The sequence below is a fragment of the Peromyscus californicus genome, unplaced genomic scaffold (assembly GCF_007827085.1).
Source record: "Peromyscus californicus insignis strain IS unplaced genomic scaffold, ASM782708v3 Scaffold_3__1_contigs__length_106647218, whole genome shotgun sequence".
NCBI lineage: Eukaryota > Metazoa > Chordata > Mammalia > Rodentia > Cricetidae > Peromyscus > Peromyscus californicus.
Window position 1 is genome coordinate 90,240,177 of NW_026294551.1, and position 22,289 is coordinate 90,262,465.

The 22,289-nt window shown below is 49.6% G+C and overlaps 2 long non-coding RNA genes across 2 annotated transcripts; one reads left to right on the forward strand and one right to left on the reverse strand.

The window, feature by feature from the left end:
- Positions 1-1,540: 1,540 nt before the first annotated feature.
- On the reverse strand, positions 1,541-21,637 carry LOC128123003 (uncharacterized). Its single transcript, XR_008222555.1, has 4 exons — positions 14,120-21,637; positions 4,496-4,572; positions 1,961-2,124; positions 1,541-1,614 (listed from the first exon to the last, which is right to left on the reverse strand). It is a non-coding gene; the product is annotated as an uncharacterized LOC128123003 (long non-coding RNA).
- Positions 8,865-11,637, forward strand: LOC128123004 (uncharacterized). The gene is made up of 2 exons (XR_008222556.1): positions 8,865-11,012; positions 11,425-11,637. It is a non-coding gene; the product is annotated as an uncharacterized LOC128123004 (long non-coding RNA).
- Positions 21,638-22,289: the final 652 nt, after the last annotated feature.

Genomic DNA, 22,289 nt, shown 5'->3' on the forward strand with positions numbered 1-22,289 from the left:
GTAACTCAGGACAACTGGGAGAGGGGGAGAAGGGGGGTTTCTAAGAGCAATCTCACTATAGTGCAGGACTGCAAGGCCAGAGGGGCAGGGAAGGGATGTGGATGGAAACACCCAGGACCTCCATGCTGTCTCTGTGGGGTTGATAGGGCCATCCTCCGACTAAGGTCTATTAACACTAAGGGCAGATGCATTTTGCCGGGATAGCTGGACAGTGTGGCTGCCATGTCTACTCAGGGTAGGAGAGGGAAGGCCTCTCTCCAGACGGCAGGACTGGTCACTTCCTCGCCTTGTAAACAGAGTTCTGCAATGGGTGCTTTGGAACCCTCAGAGGCAACTGGGAAAACCTGTTCCTGGAGTGTCAGGAAGGAGGACAGGAGGGCCTGGCAGGGGAGCAAAGGCTGTTTCTACCCTGTCCTGTTCCACTGGGTGTGGCTTAGAGTAAACCCCTTTCAGCAAAGCCAAGTCAGCCTACCCATAATTCACCGGGGCAAAGACACCATTGCTGACAACTGGAAGTGAAGAAAGAGCCAGTTCACTTGGCACCATTTGAATGGCATGGGCCATGCTGCCATAAGAAAGTCTGGACCTCCAAGGTGTAGGGCTCCAAGAGCTACCTATGCCTAGGTATTGGTGCATTCTACACATCACCAGTTCTGTGCTTTGGAATAAGATGAAGCCCTTTTACCCGGTTCCCACAAACCAAGAAAGACTCAGCTGACCTGTGTTACTCTGCAAAATTTTACATCTTAGATCAGATGGCGATTGACTGGCTTATCCATGTCTAGCAACACAGTAGTGCATCAGGCAGGAGCCAGGCCCCAGGCCCCTGCTCCCCGCTTGCTCTGCCTTGTCAGCACGTTGTGACATAATGTGGAAAGCAGAATGCCAGGGAGACAGCACACCAGGAACAGCTCTCCATTCTTTATAGATCCCCCCTGATCCTCACACCCTCTCCATGGGCTGGGCATAGCTCAGTTTTACAGAAACCAGAGAGGTTTAACCAGTTTCGTGCCCTAACACCCATGATGGCCACTCCATCAGCCAGAACAAGGGGTGGGGTGGGAGGAATGTGAACCTTCTCCCTCTGAGAACAGGAGGCAAACCTCACTGGTCACATGGCCACCGGGTTCCAAGGAAGACTGAGAAGTGGAAAGTCTATGGGCATGTGCTGTGCAGCTGGCTGAATCACCACTTGCCTGGGGTGAAGGCTCGCCCAGACTGCTGCGATGATTTGAAGCACCGTTCAAGACGCACCATGTCGTGACTTGTGCCGGTACAGCCAACCCGCAAGACTCAGTTTACCTTCACTGAGAAGATGCTCCTGCTTCTCCATGTAACTAGGTTCATCAGCCCCTCCCTATACGGGGCTCCTGGGATTTCTTCTATTTCAGCCCTTACTCTGCATTATTATGGGATGCATCCCTAGTCCCACACACACTTACAAGTATAGTTTGTTTGGCCCACACAGTATTTAAAAAAGAAAAGAGGCGCAAACTTCCAGCCGTAGGCTGAGGAGATAGCCCAGTCTGCACTGTATCTGCCTTGCAACCGTGAAGGCTGAATCCCTGGAATCCACATTAGAAAGGCCAGGCACGATGATGTCGGGTTCCAGCACTGGGAAGGCAGAGACAGAAAGGTTGCTGGGGCTCTCTGGCGGGTTGAAAGAGCAATCTCCAGGCTAGTGGGAGAGCCTGTCTCAAAGCAGGCAAACAAACAAACACAAGCAAACAAAACAAACCAGCAAGGTGCATGGGAGCCAGCAAGGTGGCTCTGGGTAAATACCCTTGTTGTTCAAGTCCGAGATACTGAGTTTCATCCCAGAACCCATGTAAAGGTGGAAAGAGAGAATCAACTCCACAAAAGTGCCCTCAGACCTCCACACACATGCTATGGCATGCATACCCATACATGCATACATAGAGTAATAATAAATTTAAAGAAATTTAAAAGCGAATGGTACCTGAGGAATGATACCCAGAATTGACCTCTTGCCGGGCAGTGGTGGTGCACGCCTTTAATCCCAGCACTCAAGAGTCAGAGGCAGGCAGCTCTCTGTGAGTTCGAGGCCAGCCTGGTCTACAGAGTGAGTTCCAGGACATCCAGGGCTACACAGAGAAACCCTGTCTTGAAAAACAAAACCAAAACAAACAGAGTTGCCCTCTGGCCTCCATGTACACTCACACACTTGTGTACCCATACTCCTCTTGTGCACCTTCACACACACACACACACACACACACACACACACACACAGAGAGAGAGAGAGAGAGAGAGAGAGAGAGAGAGAGAGAGAGAGAGAGAGAGAGAGCTGTACTTATGAACCTAAGGTAAAGAAACCCCAGAGTCACTCTGGCATAGTGACAGTCAGCTGAGGCTGAGCAATGCCTTAATCCCTAGACAGCATGGGCACTCCATTCCCATGGTGTCTGCCACCCCCTAGAATCTCACACCCTACATACTTCATGTTTCTTTTGCCCGCCCAGTCCTAGAAAAGAACCCCTCAACCAGGCTTCCTTGAGAGCAGGGTGGGCCTCGCCTGGGGGCACTTGACACACAGTGGGTGTGCAGAAGCCAGAAGCGTTGGGTGTGTGAGCTGTAGCTGCCGTGGCAGGAAAGGAAGCAAGGATTCTAAAGAAGTGCTTGCATCCTCTATTTGGATACCAGGCCATTGAAACAACGGTCCCTAAGAAATTGGAGTTTCCCCAGGAGTCTCAGTCTGGAGGAAGGTAGAGGCTGATGCTCAGTGCTGGCCAGAGGGGGAACTTGTCACCAGAGAAAGAGTTCGCTCAGTTCTGACTAGTGCCAGATCATTTTGCAAGACCAGAGAGGAGAAATGATGGGCCATGATGGATGGGAGCCTGCTTGTTCAGGATTTCATACTTCTTGCACCCTATTCAGTCCTCAACTTCTTGTTGGGACCCCAAAGGTGGACTTGGTAGGGGGGAGTCACTGTTCCTCCTCTATGTGGCCACTCTTTTACTGTTACCTATCTGTTTAACCTTGGGCCTGTTGAGGACAGGTGGCTGAACCAGCATGTTAGGGCTGCCAGGGCCCAGGCTCTGACCCCAACAACTCGGGTAACAATGAGGCTTTTAGGCTGGAAGGATTTATCCAGACAAATGCCAGGCAGAAGAAGAATCCCCCCAAAATATGGGAGCCACTTTGCTGATCCCAAAAGGGCCCCCCATGTGGATGACAGCTGAAGTTGAGGGGGTTGCTACAGATGATGGCGAGGGACTCTCCCTGATAGAAGAACTTAGAGGTGAAATGTGGGACTGTGGCCTGCTCAAGGCTCGCCTCCATTGTGGAAAAGCCATTGAGGTAATGTAAGAGGATCTGAAAGGCCTGGTTCATCTGGGGCCTTGGGGCTGAGGTTCCTACTCCAGGTGCTGATTGCCTAATGAGCCCCAGTGTGGACAGATAGCTGTGGTAAACAAGGCAGTGACTCTGGTTTCCTGTCATAGGATCCAGTCCCATCCATCCCCCTAGGTGAGACCTCTGGGTAGTGCCCCGCCTTTCCTGTCTCTGGCTAGGGATAACTGTGCCAGGTTGCATTGTGCTTTCTGATCTTGGGACATGGGGACAGGCTTTCTTTCCTGTCACAGATAGGGAAAGAGTGGAAGAAAGACTTTCTAACAAACACCTGCATATCTATGCTTCAACAGAATCGGGGGTGGGGGGCGGGGGCAGCAGGATAGGAGGCCTGGCAGCCTCTGGAACCAGGCCAAGAAGAGCAACAGGCCAGAGGCTGACTTTTGTCTAGTGACCTCTTATGGTATTGCTGAATCATGGGGCCTTTTGTAGTACGGAACTGGGAGGGACCCGTTCTCAGAATCCCCCATCCCTGTCTGTCCAGGCACTGGGCATTCACTTTCTGCTGACATTTGACTGATGTCATCCTTTCTCTCTAGTCAACAGGCCACCTCCAGGCCAAGGTGACTGTGACCTCTGACTCTGCAAGCTGCCACGGGCAGGCGCTGCGCTGCGCTTTCCCGGGGTGAAGCTTCTCATTTCCCACTGCCATCACTCAGATTAGTGCTGACAGTCAGAAATGGGCCAGAACAGACAGCAGACAAGCTGGCCAGAGAGCGGGGAGTGAAGAAGCAATAAGGGGATGCAGAGGGAGGACTCACTCCGAAGTGCTCAAACGGAACCACACAACTGCCCCAGAAGCTACCAGAAGCAGCCTCGGCTATTAATAGCCCTGCGCGCTGGAGCTGTGCTGCAGCATTTCTGATGCGCACTGAGGATCTCCAGTGAGAAGCACCTCAGAGGCTCTGACTTGCAAATGCATGAACTGGATGTTTTGTTTGTTTATTTTGGGGGTGGGGGTGGGTGCTCAGGTCTGTGCCTCAATGCACATCATTCCTGGGTGGCTCTGTTACCAGATTTGTAAAGTTCAGAGCCCAGGTCCTCACATACTAGGTTCAGCCACCTGTCCTCAATAGGCCAATTAAATAGGTGATCATGAAAAGCAGAGGAAAAAGAGATTTACCCAGTGTTGGAAGAGAAGCAAAGAGGCCCAGGGGCCTGTTCTGTCCCAGACTCCATCGCCAGGGTCCTGACACGAGACTGTGGATTAAACAGAGGTCAACAGGGATACATATTTAAGCAGTCCTGGTCAAATGAGGTCCTGCCCATCGCAGTCCATCCTTGTCTCATCTCTGGTCTTACAAAATGGCCTGGCAAATAGTCAGAACTGTGAGAAATCGCTTTCTGAGAGCCAAACTCCCCCTCTGGCCTGCGCCATGCTTCAGTCCATGCCTTCCTCCAGACTGAGACTCCCAGGGGAACTCGGATTTTTTAGGGACCACTGTTTCGATGGCCTGCTAGGCAAAGGGAGCGTCAATTTAGATTAGTCAGTAATATTTATTCCTGCCAGACCGGGTGCACTGCCCTGCTCACCTCTAAAACTAGGCTGCCCTGTGATCTGGGAATGGTATTTCAGGATAAAATACAAGATAAAAAAACCGTCTCTTAGACCTTTCCTGAGTGCAGTTTAAATAATCACCTAACCCCAATGGTACTATGCTCCTAGGGGAGCAGTTTTAAATTTGTGGGTTCATGTTCCTGCACAGAGTAGAAAATGGAGGAAAAAAATTAAAAAGCCATTAGGATCTTTTCAAGCCTCAGAGCAGAGTTTTTGTGCCTGCGAGGCATGTCCAGTTCCTCTGTCCCCGGTGTAACAGCTTTGAGGGGGAAAATCTAGATTCCCAATGCGAGATTCAGCCACCAATATGCCAATTAAAGAGACAAGGAACAGTGAAAAGCAGAAAAAGGAAACTTACTCAATATGGCCACGTTGGGGAGAAGAGTAAAAAGAGGGACCATGGAAGGTCCCCAGGTGGACACCAGCACGCTTACAGGTCACTAGGCATGGCCTCATCCCTTCCAACCAGCAGCTTCTAAAATCAAAAGCCGAAACTTCGGAACTCTTCTTTGCTGGACCCTGAGACCCTAATGCCCACTGCCCCTGCAGAGGTAGGAAGTTCTTCTGTTCATGGTGAGGTAAGAGAACAGGGCCAGAGAGAGACGTTCCAACGGAATCAAGATTAACATGTAAGAGGAACTAATGGCAGGGACCCTGCCCCCAACCTGTAACAAACTAAGCATCCAGCAGTCTCTAACAGAAAGAGGAGAAGGGTGCAGGACACAGGACTCATAACGGGGTTTTCTAGCTTCCGACCTTCCCAAGCTCTCAGGCACTTCCACTCTCGGGGGCACCTTTTGCTTGTGTTAATAGATGGTCTCTGTTTCTACCGTTACCCATGTGACCTCAGTTCAGGTCTTCGTTCTGGGACACAAGAACCAGATGTCACTCGGCAAGTGCCTTCTGGACTCCAATACGTACCTAGAACCCAGGCTTAGGGAAAATGGGCTGAAGATACCTGTCTCCGTTAGAATGTGGGCCTGCCTCTAAGACACACTCAGAGGCCAAACTCTACCACCTGAGGAAACCAGACCACACCCCAACCGCCTGCAGCTCTTTCTTGTGCTGTGAGTAGCTTCGTGACCCCTGATTTATCCAGTTCCTGGATCCTCTGTGCTCCTTGTCACTCAGCCTATCCCAGACAAATCACATGGTGTCCTGCCACCCCATGAAAGGATATGAGCCAGATACCATGATCCAAAACTTGCCACGTACCACAATAAACTGCTTAGGACCTCAAATTTCACCATTCTCTTAATTTTCCCAAATCTATGCCAGAAGTCCAGAGCTCTTCAACAGAATCTTGTGTAGAGCTGTTTCCTTCCAGGGGTCCCAGCAGGTGATCCTGTTACAGCAGCATTCTCTCCACAGCCTGTACTGACAGCAGTTATGTCCCTTGTCCATTTATGAGCGTGACATTCCATGTTCAATGCAGCCCCCGCCATACAAATGAAAAATGCCATCCCTTAGAAGTCAACACTCGGCCGGGGCGGTGGTGGTACACGCCTTTAATCTCAGCACTCAGGAGGCAGAGCCAGGTGGATCTCTGTGAGTTCGAGGCCAGCCTGGTCTACAGAGCGAGATCCAGGACAGGCACAAAAAACTACACAGAGAAACCCTGTCTAGAAAAACCAAGAAGAAGAAGAAGAAGAAGAAGAAGAAGAAGAAGAAGAAGAAGAAGAAGAAGAAGAAGAAGAAGAAGAAGAAGAAGAAGAAGAAGAAGAAGAAGAAGAGGAGGAAGAAGAAGAAGAAGAAGAAGAAGAAGAAGAAGAAGAAGAAGAAGAAGAAGAAGAAGAAGAAGAAGAAGAAGAAGAAGAAGAAGAAGAAGAAGAACTTGGTACCCATGTACCATGAAGAAAGCCGTCTCCTTAGGAGAAGTTGGCACTTTGCACGTGTGTACCATGGCTCCAGCCTGGTCCCAGCAGCCTGTGCACCCAAGTTGAGTCAAAGCTCATGATAGCCTTGAGAAGGAGATCCCACACCACCGTATCACAGAGGAGTAAACCATAGCACCGTGCCTTTGACTTGCTCAAAGCCATGTAGCAATTAGGGGCATGGCATCAGGAGCTTCCTAAAGAAAGCTGTCTGTGTGGTTTTACTTGGATGATATTCTCCAGCTTGTGAAGGGTCAGGAGTGGCAGGGAACTGAAGAGGTTCTTGTGGAACCCTCAGTTGTATGCAGCACAGCAGACCCTGTTTCTCCCTCTGTATCATGCACAGTTTTCTCTCAGCATGCTGGGGACTTCCCAGAACCCCTTGTAGATACCAAAAAAAAAAATCCTTCTATAAATGATATCTGACGGTCCAGAAGCAGCAAGGAGAGACCCCCGTGTGCTGCCGTCAGCAGGCCTGAGGAGTCCCTTTAACCTTGTAGGGACCTCTTCTCAGGTAGACCCGGGTTCTCGACTATCACACCATGGAAAAGAAATTCAGGGCAAACCTGTATGATGAAGACTTGAAGTTAATTTGTTTACTTATTTATTCAAAACTTTACTGTGGAAAAAAAAAAAAACTTGCAAATGGGGCTGGAGAGGTGGGCTCAGCGGTTAAGAGCACTGACTGCTCTCCCAGGGGACCTGAGTTCAAGTCCAAGCACCCACATCAGGCAGTTCACAAATGCCTGTAACTCCAGCTCCAGAGGATATGATGCCCTCTTCTGGTCTCTAAAAGTATGTGGCATACACACAGATGCACACACACACACACACACACACACACACACACACACACACACACCCCAAAACAAAAACTTGCAAATAAAGAAGCTGTGCTGTAGGATAGTCAGACCAAAGTCTACCGCCTCAATGAATGTCTACAGCTAGCGTGGCCATTCTAAAGCTTCACGTTGGGGTTTTACACTTTCACTATCAATTATATTTTTATGCACTTATCCATCACAGATGAAAATATTGACAAATTAACAAAAGAGTTAAAACTAGAAAAACAATTAGGTTTAGCTCCTCCTTCATAACTCATGTGCCCATTACCTGGAAGAGCGAATCCTTAGGTGTCCTTTACATTGGGCACATGTTGGATCTTGTGGCTCAAGTTACATTAATCAAAGAGTGTGAGTTACAGTGTTTCAAGGTTAAGGAATATCCTTTCGTGAACAAAGATGTAAGGTGGATTTATGAAGTTTATTCTTTGGACCTGGGAATGTGGGAGGAATGCTGCAAGGTCAAGGTTACAGGCCGAGCCAGCTCTAGGAAGCACAGACCACCTGTAACATTGCTGAGGTGTCTTTAGGAAAGCACGGACCACCCTCTGCAGGCAGGGTTAGCTTTATCAGAGAGGTTCAGAGTTTTCCTGACTCTGTCAGCCAGGAAAACAATTTCCCAAGGGCATAGGGCTCTGCCCTCCCGTGTCCCCTCACTCCATCTTTCTTCCCTTCTTCAGTATCTGCATACACAGCCCCCTCTGTGCATTAACTCATCTCTAGATTTCTCACAATACTGAGGATATGGTAAATACTGTGTAAACAGCTGGTAGACTGTGCCGTTTAGAGAATCGGGTTTTCCTGGGTATTTCCACTCTGCGGCTGGTTGACTCCGTGGATAAGGCACTCAAGCAATTGACGGTGTCTCTGGAATGCTGTGAAATATGTTGGGCATAAGTATCTGACTTACTTTATTTCTTTGTTTTTATTTGTATGAGTGTTTTGCCCTACTGTGTCAGTGCACCGTGTACATGCAGTGCTCATGGAGGCCAGAAGAGGGCGTCAGGTCCTCTGGAGCTGGAGTCACAGATCATTGCGAGCCGTCACGTGGGTGCTGGAACCCAACCTGAGTCCTCTGGAAGAGCAAGCCAGTTCTCTTACCACAGAACCCCTCTTTCAAGTTCTCTGACATGTTTTTAAATTAATCTGGTGATCGTTTAGTTAAACAATTTGGCATCAGCTCCTCAGGAGTCTGATATGTCCGGGGCATTACCAAAACCAGGCACAGGTGGTATGCTCTTTGCCTTACCCAACAGTTATAACACTACAACCTGTCATGAGCACCCATGTGATTTTACCCCAAAAGTGGGCACTGCAGTGGGGTTTGCTCTAACTGTACACTGTCCTCTGTTGTCACTGCAGGGCTGTTAGAGCTCAAGGACTGAGACCTCTCACATAGAATGAGGTGCTTTCTGAGACCCACCTAGCAAACCTTGCTGGGGTGTGTTCGTCAGTCCCACACAGCTGACTCCCAGCATTCAGAATGAGCGAAGACCCAAGAACCATTTCTCTTTTGTTTTTCACGTACACACATAATTTCGTCATTGCTGTTTTTTTTCCTAGCTCAAAATATTTCACACTTTTGTTAACATGCTTCTTGGTATCCTGGAGTTGCTGGTGCTAATGGAGAATTTTTTTTTTTTCTTTTTCACTACGCGCTAGTAAATTCTGCCTTGTAGGAGGAAGTCAGCCTGCCCCAGTTAACACAGAGAAAGGTCCTCAGGCCCTGCTGAGAGTGGTCCCAGGATGGTGGTCTGGTTGCTGGATAGCTGCCTGCAAAACATGCATGCATTCTCAAGCAGGAGTTCATAGTCTGGGCTGCAGCGGGACAGGACAGTCACCTCCATCCCCGTAAATGGCCACTCCAGCAGGTCTAGTGTCTGGCCTAGCCTCTAGTCCAGCAAGAGTCTCTTAGAAAAGGCAGCCCTGGTTCATTTCATGGACCATGCCTTCTGTCTTTCAAAGATACCACGAGACCATGCAGTAGCTCTCTGCACACAGCCCCTTCCTCCAATGAGCTCCTCACCAAGAAAACAGAGCGATCTTCAGACAAGCCAGGCCAGCCCCTCTCCTACCTCTCCTACGACCACAGAAGGTTCCGCTTCAAGTTAGCTTCGTCAGGACCTGCTTCTCCCACTTCCTCTCCACCCCACTCGTCCCTCACTCACCCTGCACTGACACACTGACTTCCTGGCTGACTGCCCCTTCCAGCTTACACGCCATTCCTAAAGATCTCAGAACTGAAGGCCTCTGATCTCAGGAGGTCTCACCTAGAAGGTCACCTCCTCAGAGAAAACCTCCAGCCCTTTTCTTTCATGTCACTTGGTCTCATTTTTTTTTTTTTTTATCAGAGCACCTATGACTTCTCAGGATCTTCCCATCCACGAATGTTCCTTCCCCAGTGGGAAGACTCAGGCCACGCAGGCCTCATACACATACGATCCACCAAGCCTGGATTCCTCTCCAGTGGCCCCCGATCTGGAATTACAGCCAGGGCACCAGCCTGCTTCTTGAACAAGTGTTGGCATTTTGTTCCCAGCAGCTCCAGTAATCAGATGCTAGCCCCAGACCCCGTGATTCAGTCAGCAGCCTGAGAAGGCTGGGTCAGGAACACAGGGACCTTCTTTCTTCTGAAAGATAGCAGCGTTCCAAAGACTGGGGCCACAGATGAGGGCTGAGCAGCAGGCCTGAGAACTGACCTGTGTGCTGGAAGCCGACCCTCCCCTGCACCATGCCAACTGTGACATTTCACAAACCAGGCAATCGCCCAGCTTTACAAAGGAGGTGTTACTGAGCTCTGGGATCGCCATGTAACTAGTGCTGGGATGAAATTGGATTTCCCTTTTCAGAACAAAGACAAACACACTCCTCTGGGAAGCCCATCCTGGGAGAAGCTGCATGTATCAGAGGCCCCACTTCCGTGCCAAGCATTCAAAGCCCATTGCCCAGCCTGCTTGCTTCAGCCGTTCCTGGCAGAGTACACCGGAATTCTCCAGCTTTGAAATCTAATTGCCTACCATAGCCATGAAACCCATTTCCAAGGCAGAAAAAAGAAAATTGAAAAGAGAGAAAAAAAGGAAAATCAAAAGAAAGGCACATGGTTTGTGGGAGCAGTTCTCACGGAAGCAGCTAAGATGAGCCAGCTGAGCGTTTGACGCTCTGCCTTTGGGGGAGGCCAGTTTTATAAAACAGCCGCAGAAAGCAGGCGTGCAGAAGAGGAAAATCAAAAAAGACAGTTTCTGTCAGCAACAAGAAAATGGAAGTCACAGGCAAAACCAGGAAACCCTCTCCCTGGAGTTACCGTGATCTGCAGGATAATTGGGCCAAGCTCTCGCATCCGGGAGTGGACACTGATGGCCATGTCAGGTGGATTCATGCTTTTGTATTGTTCTCATTTCTAAGCAATGTACTTGTCACAGTGTTTTAACCTCTTCCCTGCAAGGGTGGGGGCTTCCCTCTATGTCTCCGTCAGACAAACGCAGCTACTCCAATGAGCCGCCCTCTCCTGCCGACAGTCCTCTTATCATGGGACTGGTCCACTCTGGGTGACCTTGTGTTTCTCTTGCTTTAAGAGAGCAGTTTCCTAGGGGAAGGGGAGGAGTAGGTGGGTGGATGGGGCAAAGCTGCTTGCTGATCCTCGTTTCCCATATTGCTCCCTCAGCCTCAACTTCTGAAAATACAGTAGGGCTTGTCCCAGATAACAAGGTTCCCAGGTTTCAGACAGCAGTCAGTGGCTGTTTCGGGCCCACAAGTTGTCTTGTGTCCATTTTGTTTGTAGGGCCTGCAGGAATCGCTTAGCTCTCTAACAATTTCAGGAGTCTGCCTGGCAAAAAGGACACTGTCTGCCAACATCTCCAGTTCAATGGTGACCAATGAGTTAGGGGACTCTGCCACTACAGCAGAGTACAAATCATCAGGCTTTGTTTGGAGGCTTGAAATGAAGAATGAGATCCTAAAATCATTTACAATAAAAATGAGCCCTGAGATTTAACTTTTAAAAGGTGAGTCATTTCTCAAATAAGTCAGAGGTGTGGGAAGTGACAACAGCCATTGATTGGCAGAATAAAAAGACATACTGTAAAACCACCATGGCCAGAATGAAGAGGCTCAAAGGACACACTACCCCCTCCACACGCACACATCCTGCTACCAGAAGATTGAGATAGTGGACCCCAAGAAATTGGAATTGCCCTGGGAGCCTCGGGCTGGGAAAGGAAAAGGCTGAGGCCCTGTGCCAGCCAGAGGGGGAGCTCGACCCCCAGAAGGCCACCTCACGCAGTTCGCCCAGTAGGAGCGATGGTGCAAAGACAGCAGTGGCTTGGTGGCAGGCAGGACCTCACCTTCGCTGGGACTGCTTAGCAACGCAGACCTCTGCTCTTTGTTGAAGCCAAAACTTCATCTCAAGACCCCAAAAGAGGGACTTGGGGGGCCACTTGACCTTTCTGTGTCTCTTCCTAATGTTACCACATTGGAAAACAACAACAACAACAACAAAAACCAAAAAACGCTTTCTCTGTTTTTCACTGTTGCCTGTCTCCTGAGAGCATGTCACTGGGCTCAGTACAGGGCTCCCAGGGCCCAGACTCTGTCCCTAACAACTCCAGTGGCAGCACTAGCTATCTGGCAGACACTAAGCACAGCATGCAGTCTGAGAGGGCCTCAGACCTGTTTGTCATTCCACTTCCCTCTCACCAGTGGCTCAGCCACCACCTCGGGTAAGGACAGCCCTCCTAGTTGGGGTACAGGCCAAAGGAAAACGGGGAAGAAAGAGGGGGGAAGTAGAGGTGAGGGCAGACGGCAGTTTTACAGCTAGTCTTTGATTTTTAAATCCTTGCTGTATCCCACTATATGCCTGCCCATGCTGGGTGTCCAGAGCAAAGTGTAACCCCGCCGCAACTCTTTCAGAGCTCGGAGATGATGGTAAGCGTTAAAACAAACCATTCAGTGTAAGAAGAGCGCGAAACCCAGGTGCCAGCAGGGGTGCTGGGAACAGGGGAGCTTGGGAGCAAATGTTAGCAGGACTAGGGCACTTCTGTGTGCTCGGTCCTAGGAAGAATTTTATGAGTCATCGAACTCCTCACGCAAGCCCAATGGAGCAGGTGCTCTGACAACCTCCTCACAGCTCAGATAGGGTGACATGGCCTTCCCAAGATCATGGGATGGACTCGTCATGGGAAAAAGCCCAGAGCCCATGGCCCAGCTGCATATAGTAATATTACCCTACTGGAAATAGTGGGTATCTCAGTTACATTTCTATTGCTGTGTTAAAACACCAAGTCTAAGGCAGTCTATAGAAGGAAGGGCTTGTGCTTAGGCTTCTGATCCCTGAGGGTTAGAGTTCATGATGGCAGAGCAACAGGAACAGCTAAGAGCTCACATCCCAAGCAGCAAGCAGGAGGCAGAAAGCATAGCAGGAACAGAAGGAGTCCTTTGAACCCTCTAAGCCCACTCCCATTGACATACTTCCTCCAGCACGGTCACACCTCCTAATCCTTCCCAAACAGTTCCACCAACTGGCAAACAAGGATTCAAACATATGAACCTATGAAGGCCATTTTCATCAACCCCCACAGTGGGCACAGGTCAGGCTGGCTGCCAACTCCTTGCTAGTCTGCTCCTGCCTCCTCTCTCAATCAGATTCACACCTACACACATGGATGCAGGATTCACAAATCAGCTGTCTCATCCGTGCCTTCTCTCAGGTAAGCACACACATATATTCACAGATGCACACCGGAATCCACACATTCTTGTACTTTTCCACACTCATAGCACTTATGCAGACTTCCTTCAACTGTATTCTCTCATATTCCCACTCTCTCATGCTGTCTCACACCTTTATGCACACCTGTACCCTTACACGTTCCCATACTCTCATACATCCCATACACTCTAACATCCCACAGACCTTCACACATTCACACACACACACACTCTCACACTCATACACATTCCCCCACACACAATCTCCCACTCATACACATTCCCACAACTCTAACAGTCCTACACTCTCAAACATTCCCATATACTCATACCCATTTCCCCATAATTTAATATTCCCACACACTCACACTCATTCTCACACACTCTCACACATTTCCACAAACACATTCCCATATAGCCCCATCCTCACAGTCTCTCACTCATACATACCCACACATACACATTTCCACTGCACACATTCTCTCTCACTCTCTCACTCTCTCTCACAACACACAAACACACATGCACACTCACACACATGCACATACTCACACATGCACACACTCACACACATGCACACACTCACACACATGCACACACTCATACACACATGCACATACACACACACACATACACACGGAGAGGCACACCCACCCACACCTCCACTACCTACCATTTTGTTCCCCGATGCTTAGATGACCCTCAAGCCCAAGTCTGACAAGCTTAACCACCTCCTTCCTTCCTGGTCTATATGCCCCATCAGGACCAACCTGACTCAGGCTGCCAGCCCTGCCCTTCCTCTTCATGTGTCCAAGTGGCCCAAGAAAGGCATTTGACCTGGTCCTTGAGTTCGTGAAGTGTTTGGTCAAAAGCAGAGGCACTGGGCTTTAGCACAGAAAGCTGCCTGCTGGTAGAAAGGCTTTGGGATATGGAATCCCCTGCCCTTGCCCTCTGTGATGCCTCGTTTCGGTACCTGTCCTCTAGGACACCCTGTCACAGAGGTACCACCAGCTCCAGGCACAGAAGCCAGACGCTGGCAGACCCTGGATCTGCCCGTTGTTCCCCGTAACTGCACCAGCTTCTTTTAATCTTTTAACATAGCTGGAGCCACCCACAGCAGCCACTTCTGCTGCTAACCTTGCCTGCTCTTCATGGCTGCTGTCATAGCCTCCCACGTCCCCACAGGAGCCAGAGTTCACCTTACCTCCACCGTCTCTGGTAGGGAAGCCAGTGAGACCTTTTGTTACAGGGAGCCCACCAGAAATGACCACTCAGACAGTCTATAGCTAACCGAAAGTCTTTATTCCAGCTGGCTGGAACTGCACTCGGGTATTTGGGACCCAAGTGTAGAGACAAGTGTTTAAGGTTAGGTGTTTCCAGAAGCCGAACCACATGCTGGTATCTCACTCAGCAGCTACAAGGGGATGTGTGTGTGTGCAAGCAGTCTAACAGAAGCTAAGTTAGCTGGAGAATCTTGACCTTGGATTCCTAGAATAGAGTTGGGTAATACTCCTCAGGATTCTCAATCAAGGAGACCAGATTCTAGTTACACCTGGAATGGCTTCAGCAAGAATACAAGATGGAGGAACCCCTGCACTGTCTTGCCCTGTCACATTTGGACTCTGAAAACCAGATCATGGGGCTCCCTGTTTAAATATCTTCCCTAAGGCTCCACCCAGACCTGCTGGCCTGATGACCCACTGCCACCCAGACTAGGTCAGCTGTTTCCCCCTTCCTGCCACATGACTCTTTTCCTCCCTAATGCTCAGCAGAGTTTGTGCGAGCTCTTGGTTCTGGATGACTTGATTTGTCCCTTGGAGCTTCAGCGGGTCAGGTGCTGCCATCACACCTCCCCGTTTCCCGTTCGTGGCCGACCTGCAGGAAATGTCTGCTGAGTGTCTGCGCCGGTGTGATACCACCAAGAGGTGTAGCAGTGATGGGACAGTAGAGTTGGCAAGGATAGAATTCTGGGGTGTCCGTGGTGCTGAATGATGAGGAGATCAGGAATGGAAGGACACTGCTGGCTGTGTCCCTGGGGTGGCTGGGGTACAGTGATTTTGCTCTGGGCTCAGCTCATTGCAGGGCCCCCTGTCTTCAGTAAGTTTGAGCTGCTGTTGAAATGAGCCCGTTCAAGGAAGGTTGGATGTTCAGGAGACACTGATGTCTCCCACCAAAAAGCCTGTTACCATTAGCCAGGCAGCAGTTTGGTACTGCCTATGTAGTGGCTGCCCAAGAGCTGCTCAGGAGCCTGTGAGGCCAGGAAGTTAACACAGTGGCCAACGCCCTCCTGGGCCCTAGAAGGCTTGGGGAGGCAGCTAAGAAATATGTCCGACAGGGGGACACTTCTGGGAATGGGTAAAGACAGTGTTGATGGCATGTTGGTGACAGCAGCTGCCAAGGAGACAGGAAAACTAGAAGATTCCATTCCTCTTAGCCATCAATTCCCTAGAGTAGGCATTGTTTCCTCTGCTTTTAAAAATTGACACATAATGGTTACACATATGTGCAGGGTACAGAGTAGTGTTTTGACACACGCACACAAGTGACAATCTGACTGGGGAACTGGGTGTGCCCATCACCTCCACTACAAATCATTTCTTTGTATTGGGCATGTTTAGAATTCTCCCTTCAGCTCTTTTATTACACACAACTAATTGATATCAAGTGCAAGTCTCTCCTGACCTACAGAACATTAAAAGGGGTTCCTTGGACCTAACTGCACACTTGTACTGGTCAACCACCCTCCTCCCATCCCTTCCTCCCCCCTTTATTTCCAGGCTTGGTAACTACTACAGTCAATGAGATCAGCTGACTTCGTTTTCACATGTAAGCGAAGACTTGTAGCATTTGTCTTTTGGTGCCTGACATAATGTTTCATTAACATAATGTCTTCCCAGGACCTACATTTATGTTGCAATGAATGACGATATTTCTTTCTTTATGGCTGACTAATATTGTATGGTGTACAGTTATACCGCAGCTTATCTGTTCATCTGTCTGTAGACACGGTGTTCACTCTCCATTACTGTAACACAATACTTGAGATAATCAACTTATAAAGAAAAAAATTGTTGTCTGGGCCTCATGGTTTTGGAGGCTTCAGCCCCTGATCAGCTGGTCTCATTGCTTTGGGCTTGTAGCAAGTCAACTCATCATTGTATGTAGTGTATGCTGGAGCAAAACTGCTCATCTGATGACCAGGAAGCAAGCAAGAAAGAATAGGGGGAAAAACCCAAGGGCTCCTCACAGCCCCTTTCAGGGCACGCTCAGTGACTGGAAGACCTCCGCTAGTTCTCCTGAAGGTTCCCCTATCTGCTGGAGACTAAGCTTTTACCACACAGAGCTTTGAGGCTCTGCTCTTGCGGCTGCCCTCCTGAAGGACCTGGGTTCTAGCTCTCTGCCCACCCACCATCTTGGTGGTAGCACTGACTTACATTACATGTATCTTCCTCCCCGACCCCTGAAAATCCCTTGGTCAGCATCTGAGAGATGCCAAAAATTATCAGAGAACCCTTCTGCTGTGGACCAGTTCCATGCTGGCAGACGTGGAAGGATGCTCAGAGGACTCTGGGACCACGGGGAGGTTCTGATCTTCTGGCCTGGTGGAGCTCAGTTCCTCCCAGAACTGGCATTAAGAACAGCGAGCAGCCAGTTCTCTCCATCTCTGCCCAGGTCTCCCCAGCCACCCAGGGCCAGCCTCTTTCTAGGTGGCAACCCCTGGAGACTCCAAGCTCACATCTTACTTGGGCTGCAAACGCCGTGACAAAGAAGCCTTTTCCTCAGAGCTCCAGAAGGCTAACGCAGAACTGGCTGACTGCACCACGTGTGAAGTGCTTCCTGTGTCTAAGCGAGGGGTGCTTCCACAAATTAACAAGTTTCTGGAAGAAGGGGGCCTGAATGCCAGCCACACGTGCACAGCGACTGTCCACCGTACTCCGCGAGCACATTTGCATAGCTGCTCTCCTTGCTGGACCCATACTGGGCCGAGCCCGCTTGCCTTCGCAGCCTCCTGGGCTTGGCAATATGCTTTATGCAGAAGCCCATTCAGCTACAGTCATCCCTCGGCAGCAAAATTCCTCCTCCTGTGACTACCCACATCTTCAGATGCTCAAGTCCTTCACATCAAATGCCACAGGATTTGTGTATAACCTAGGTAGATCTTACTACACACTTTAAACCATAATGTCGGTGCTATGGAAACACCTGTGTGGTGTCATTTAGGGAACAGTGAAGAAAAGCCCACACATGCTCACTGCAGGTGTGATTGTCATTATTTTCCACATGCACTTGGCTGAGTCCCTGGATGTGGAACCAGCAGACACCGGGGTCTGACTGGATACTAACTGGTGTTACTTCTGCTGGTAACCTGAGTGTATGTGTGTTCTCAAAGGGTTTTATCTCTTGATTTTTATCTCTCAAATAGACAAAAGCTCCCTTGAAGACAAAGCTGTATTCTCTTCATTTGGTGTCGTCTGTAGTCTACTACAGTACCACACACGCAATTTCTCCTTATCTTTTGACACTTTGGTCAATGTTGTGTGAAGAAGTGGGTTGGCCCCAAGGACTCTCCATCTCTTAGTAGGTGTGCCTGGAGTCAAGGAGGCATCTAGGCTTCAACTGATGAGGACCAAGAAGCATGTGTTAATAAGGAATTTGTTATCGAAAATTGGCTTTACCTGGGTGAGAGAAGGCCTGAGGCAGGGAATGGAGGAGCCATGGTGACTCCAGCCAGTTACTCCTGGAGACCAAGAAGTTTTCCAAAGGGGAGCTTGTGAGGGAACATCTGGGGATCTTTGGTCTCAACAGCTGCTGCAAGCGTCTTGGAGAGAAGAGCTGTACCTGAGGCAGACAGCACCAAAGGCTCTGGCCACTCTGCCTTGTCTGTGTCTCGTTGTCACTGTAAGGCTGGCCTCAAGGGGTGATGACTGCTGTCCTTTCTCCCTCCACATCCTGCTGCCCTCACCTGCTGACTAGCTTGGATCTGCAGCCATTCACCGGAGAAGATTCTGGACAATAAGGCTGCTGTGGGATGTCTTTCTGTATGCTGTGAATATGTGTGGCTCCCATTGGATAATAAATAAAGCTGTTTTGGACTATAGCAAGAAAGCTTACAGGCAGGTGGGAAATCCAAGCAGAGATACAGAGAGAAGGGCAGAGTCAGGGGAGACACCAAATCGCCATTCAAGGAGCAACATGTAATAGGACACAGGTAAAGCCACGGAACACATGGTGATACATAGATTAATAGTTATGGGTTGAGTTAAGTTATAAGAGCTAGCTAGCAAGAAACCTGAGCCATAGGTCATATAATTTGCAATTACTATTAAGCCTCTGAATGATTATTTTATAAGCAGCTTCGGGACCATGGGCCCGGCAGGACTGGAGAAACATGGGACTGGAGAAACTTACAGCTACACATGGCTCTAACTCCATTCAGTAAAAACTATAGTCCTTGCCGGGCAGTGGTGGCGCATGCCTTTAGTCCCAGCACTCGGGAGGCAGAGCCAGGCGGATCTCTGTGAGTTCGGGGCCAGCCTGGTCTACAGAGCGAGATCCAGGAAGGGCGCAAAGCTACACAGAGAAACTCTGTCTCGAAAAAAAAAAAAAAGCTATAGTCAAGTGGTGGGTCCCTCTGAGCCCCTGTTTTCTCCTCTTACAAAGTGGAGATGTGGGAGCTGGAGAGATGGCTCAGAGGTTAAAAGCACTAGCTGCTCTTCTAGAGGTCTTAAGTTCAATTCCCAGCACCCACATGGTGGCCCACAACCCTCTATAGTGAGATCTGATGTCCTCTTCTGGTGGGTGGGCATAAATGCAGGCAGAACACTATACATAATAAATAAATCACTAAAAGACAAAAAACAAAATGGAGAAGGGTTTGGTCTGGAATGAAATCTAGAACGGGCACTTGCTCACTGTTTGTCAGCCTTGTCACAGTCTTCATTACCCGAGGAACCTTCAGCTTTTCCCCCTAGGCACGGCAGTGTCTTTAAGAAGTTCCATCTCAGTCCCCATGGCTGTGGCCTCTGAGGGCGGCCATGACTAAATTTAAGTCTGGGGTTTTAAACAACATGAAGTAATGCCCCGTGGGAATGGCTTCATGTCTGCAGTGCTTTGGACATTTGCAGAACCGAGTTCCTTGGTGAGCAGGCCCATTTGGAGAACCTCCCTTGTCTCACCAGACCTGCTTCTGTGGTTACTCTGGGATGAGGATGGGGAAGGGGGAGTGAATCTTTGGCCTTCCAGGCACGGACCTAATTACCACCAGCAGTCTGGGGACCACGTTGCTTCCCTGGGGAGGCTGGATACCGTGACACTTGGCTTTCCCAGCAGAGAAGCTAGATGAATGTCTGCCAGGAAGCAATACCCATCCTGTGGCTTCAGAATCATCTGTTTTTCTGAGGACTGTGGAGCTATCTATCCCTTTAAGACTACTGAGCCTCCTGGGAAAAGGCAAGAGGGAGCAGCAAGCAGGAAGGGGCCCCCTGCTGCCTAGGGGATGGAGAGGACAGCAGGACTGACGTCAAGGCAATGCTGAGCACTCCAAAATAGCTTTGTCTAATGTGAAGGGAAACAGGGCAGCTCTCTGTGACTCTCTGAAGGCTGGAGAGGTTGGGGCCCAGTGGAAGGAACTCCTGTCCCTGCAGAGCCTGCGGCTAGGAGACAGGGCCAGCTTGAAGTCAGCCAGGTATCAGCAACGGCAGGACTTCACAGATTCGCCATTATCCAGTGCCCTAGGCTCTGTTATACAGGCCAGGGGGTAAAACTCAAAATGAGTGTAAGGCTGGTTGGTGCTAGAAAAAAATGAAATGAGTGTGGCATGTCCCTCACACTCTTGTGTGTTTGAACAATTGCTCCTCAGCTGGTTGAACTGTTGGGAGAAGTAGAACCTTTAGGAGGTGGGCACTTCCTGAAGGAAGTGGGTCATAGGGGGAAGGACGAGCCCAGAAGTCTGTAGTCTAGTCTTGCTCTGGCCCAGTCTGTACTTCAGGTCCCACTGGGATGTGAACAAGCAGGTGTCACCTGCTCCTGCTACCTCTGTAGAGCTGTGGGGAGACAAGGAAGTCCCAAGTGAATGTGACCAGTGCCTCAGATCCACGGAAACTGGCAAAGCCTTCCTCTGGTCCGTGTGTGAAAGCATGGAGGACGGCTTCCTCCTGGATGTCCACAGCCTGAGACTGCTCCCCTACAGAGACCTCTCACTGAGACTAGCTACTCCCCGCTCCTTGTGCTGTCCGCAATAAACGGGATGAGGTTCCAGGCTGTCATGTCGCTGGTGTTGCACCATCAGAGCAAGTACAACCCTCCTTACCCCAGCTTTTCGGTATGATTGTGTCTGAACTTTCTTCATCCCCTAACTACCCTGCCAAGTGTCCAGTGCCAAGCCACGCTGGACGTGGCATCATTTCTTTCCTCCCATATTGGACTGAATCCTTTCAAACTGTGAGCCCCAATAAACCCCTCTTCCTTTCAGTTGCTTCTTGTTGGGGATTTAGTCACAGTGATGAGAAAAGTAATGAACACAGAGAACAGGCACCAAGCACGTGGGCTGTTGCTCTAATACACCAGGGCATGTGCAGCTTAGGCCATGTTTGGACTTTGGGTTACAGCAGCTGTAGAATGCCATAAGCAGAGCTCAGTGGGCCATTCTGGTGGGAGTTTGGAAGACCAAAACACAGATAGATGCAGATAGTGGAGGGAGGGAGGCCCAGCTCATGAGGTTGCAGAGGGGACCAAGGACTCTACTGGAAGCTGGGCCAGAGGCCATTCATCTTATATTCTGGCAGAGTCTAGCTGCCTTCTGCCTGTGTTCTGGGAAGTTGAGTGAGGCTTTTCAATTCAGCAAGCCTTAATTACAGCCAGCCCCACTTCCTGTCTCCCCTCTGCTTCCTGTTCCACTGAGATGCGCGTGAGCAGCTCTATGCAGACATGTCTTCCCCCACTGCGAGCGACCATCTCCCTTCAGACTGTGAGCCAGAACAAGCCCCTCTTCCCCTAAGTCAGTGTCTGTCATGTTCTTAGTCACAGCAACAGGAAAAGTAAATGATGCACAATCCAAATTTAGAATATCGTGAGATCTCTGTATCCATGGGCTCTGTATTCCTGGACTCAAGCCACTGAGGATCATGAATATCAGAATATGAACATGCCAGACTTGATGAAGAAAAGCCTTCAACCCTACACAAGGGAATAAAGGTAACTGAGGAAAGTTGGGGGTGGGAGAAGTGGTCTTCCCCAAGGATAAGTACACAAATTAGTTGTTCATTGCCAAATGGTCATCCCTGAAAACATACTTTCAAGTAATTCTAGATGGACTGAGAAGGCTGTATTTAGTAATAAATATGCATATACAAATGTGTGTGTGTGTGTGTGTGTGTGTGCGTGTAATAACAATTAATGAAAAAAGAAGCCAGAAGAGGCTATTACAGAAGGGCATAAGAAGATGGGAAAACAGAGCTCTGACCTTGAAGCCAGTCACATCTAGGACAGGGACAGGTTTCTCCACGGGACTGTTCCCCCTCCTGGTGCGACACCACCTTGGTCCCAGATCAGGACAGTCACCCAGTGGGTGTCTTCTGTTTCTCATCACTGCCTGGAATGGGCTAGTGGCTACTGTCAGACTCTGTCAGAGACTTCATCTACCTGAAGATAAACATCAAGTGTGATCGGAAACGGGTGTGGCTGTCCATGGCCAGTCAGCCTGACAGAAGGAAAGGGGGAGACACTCAAGCTAAATAGTCCTGACTAGTCACGCCACAGGATGACAGACAAGGATCCTCTGCAGAGCATCTTAACTATGGTGGGGGTGGCGAGGGGAACATTTGGGAATATTTCTATCAGAACCAAGACAGTAACTGCATTCCTCCTATTGGAACTCCAAAAGTGGATAGTTCTCTTGCAATTCTGGGGACTATGCCTCCAGTGCAGATATTGTCTCCATCC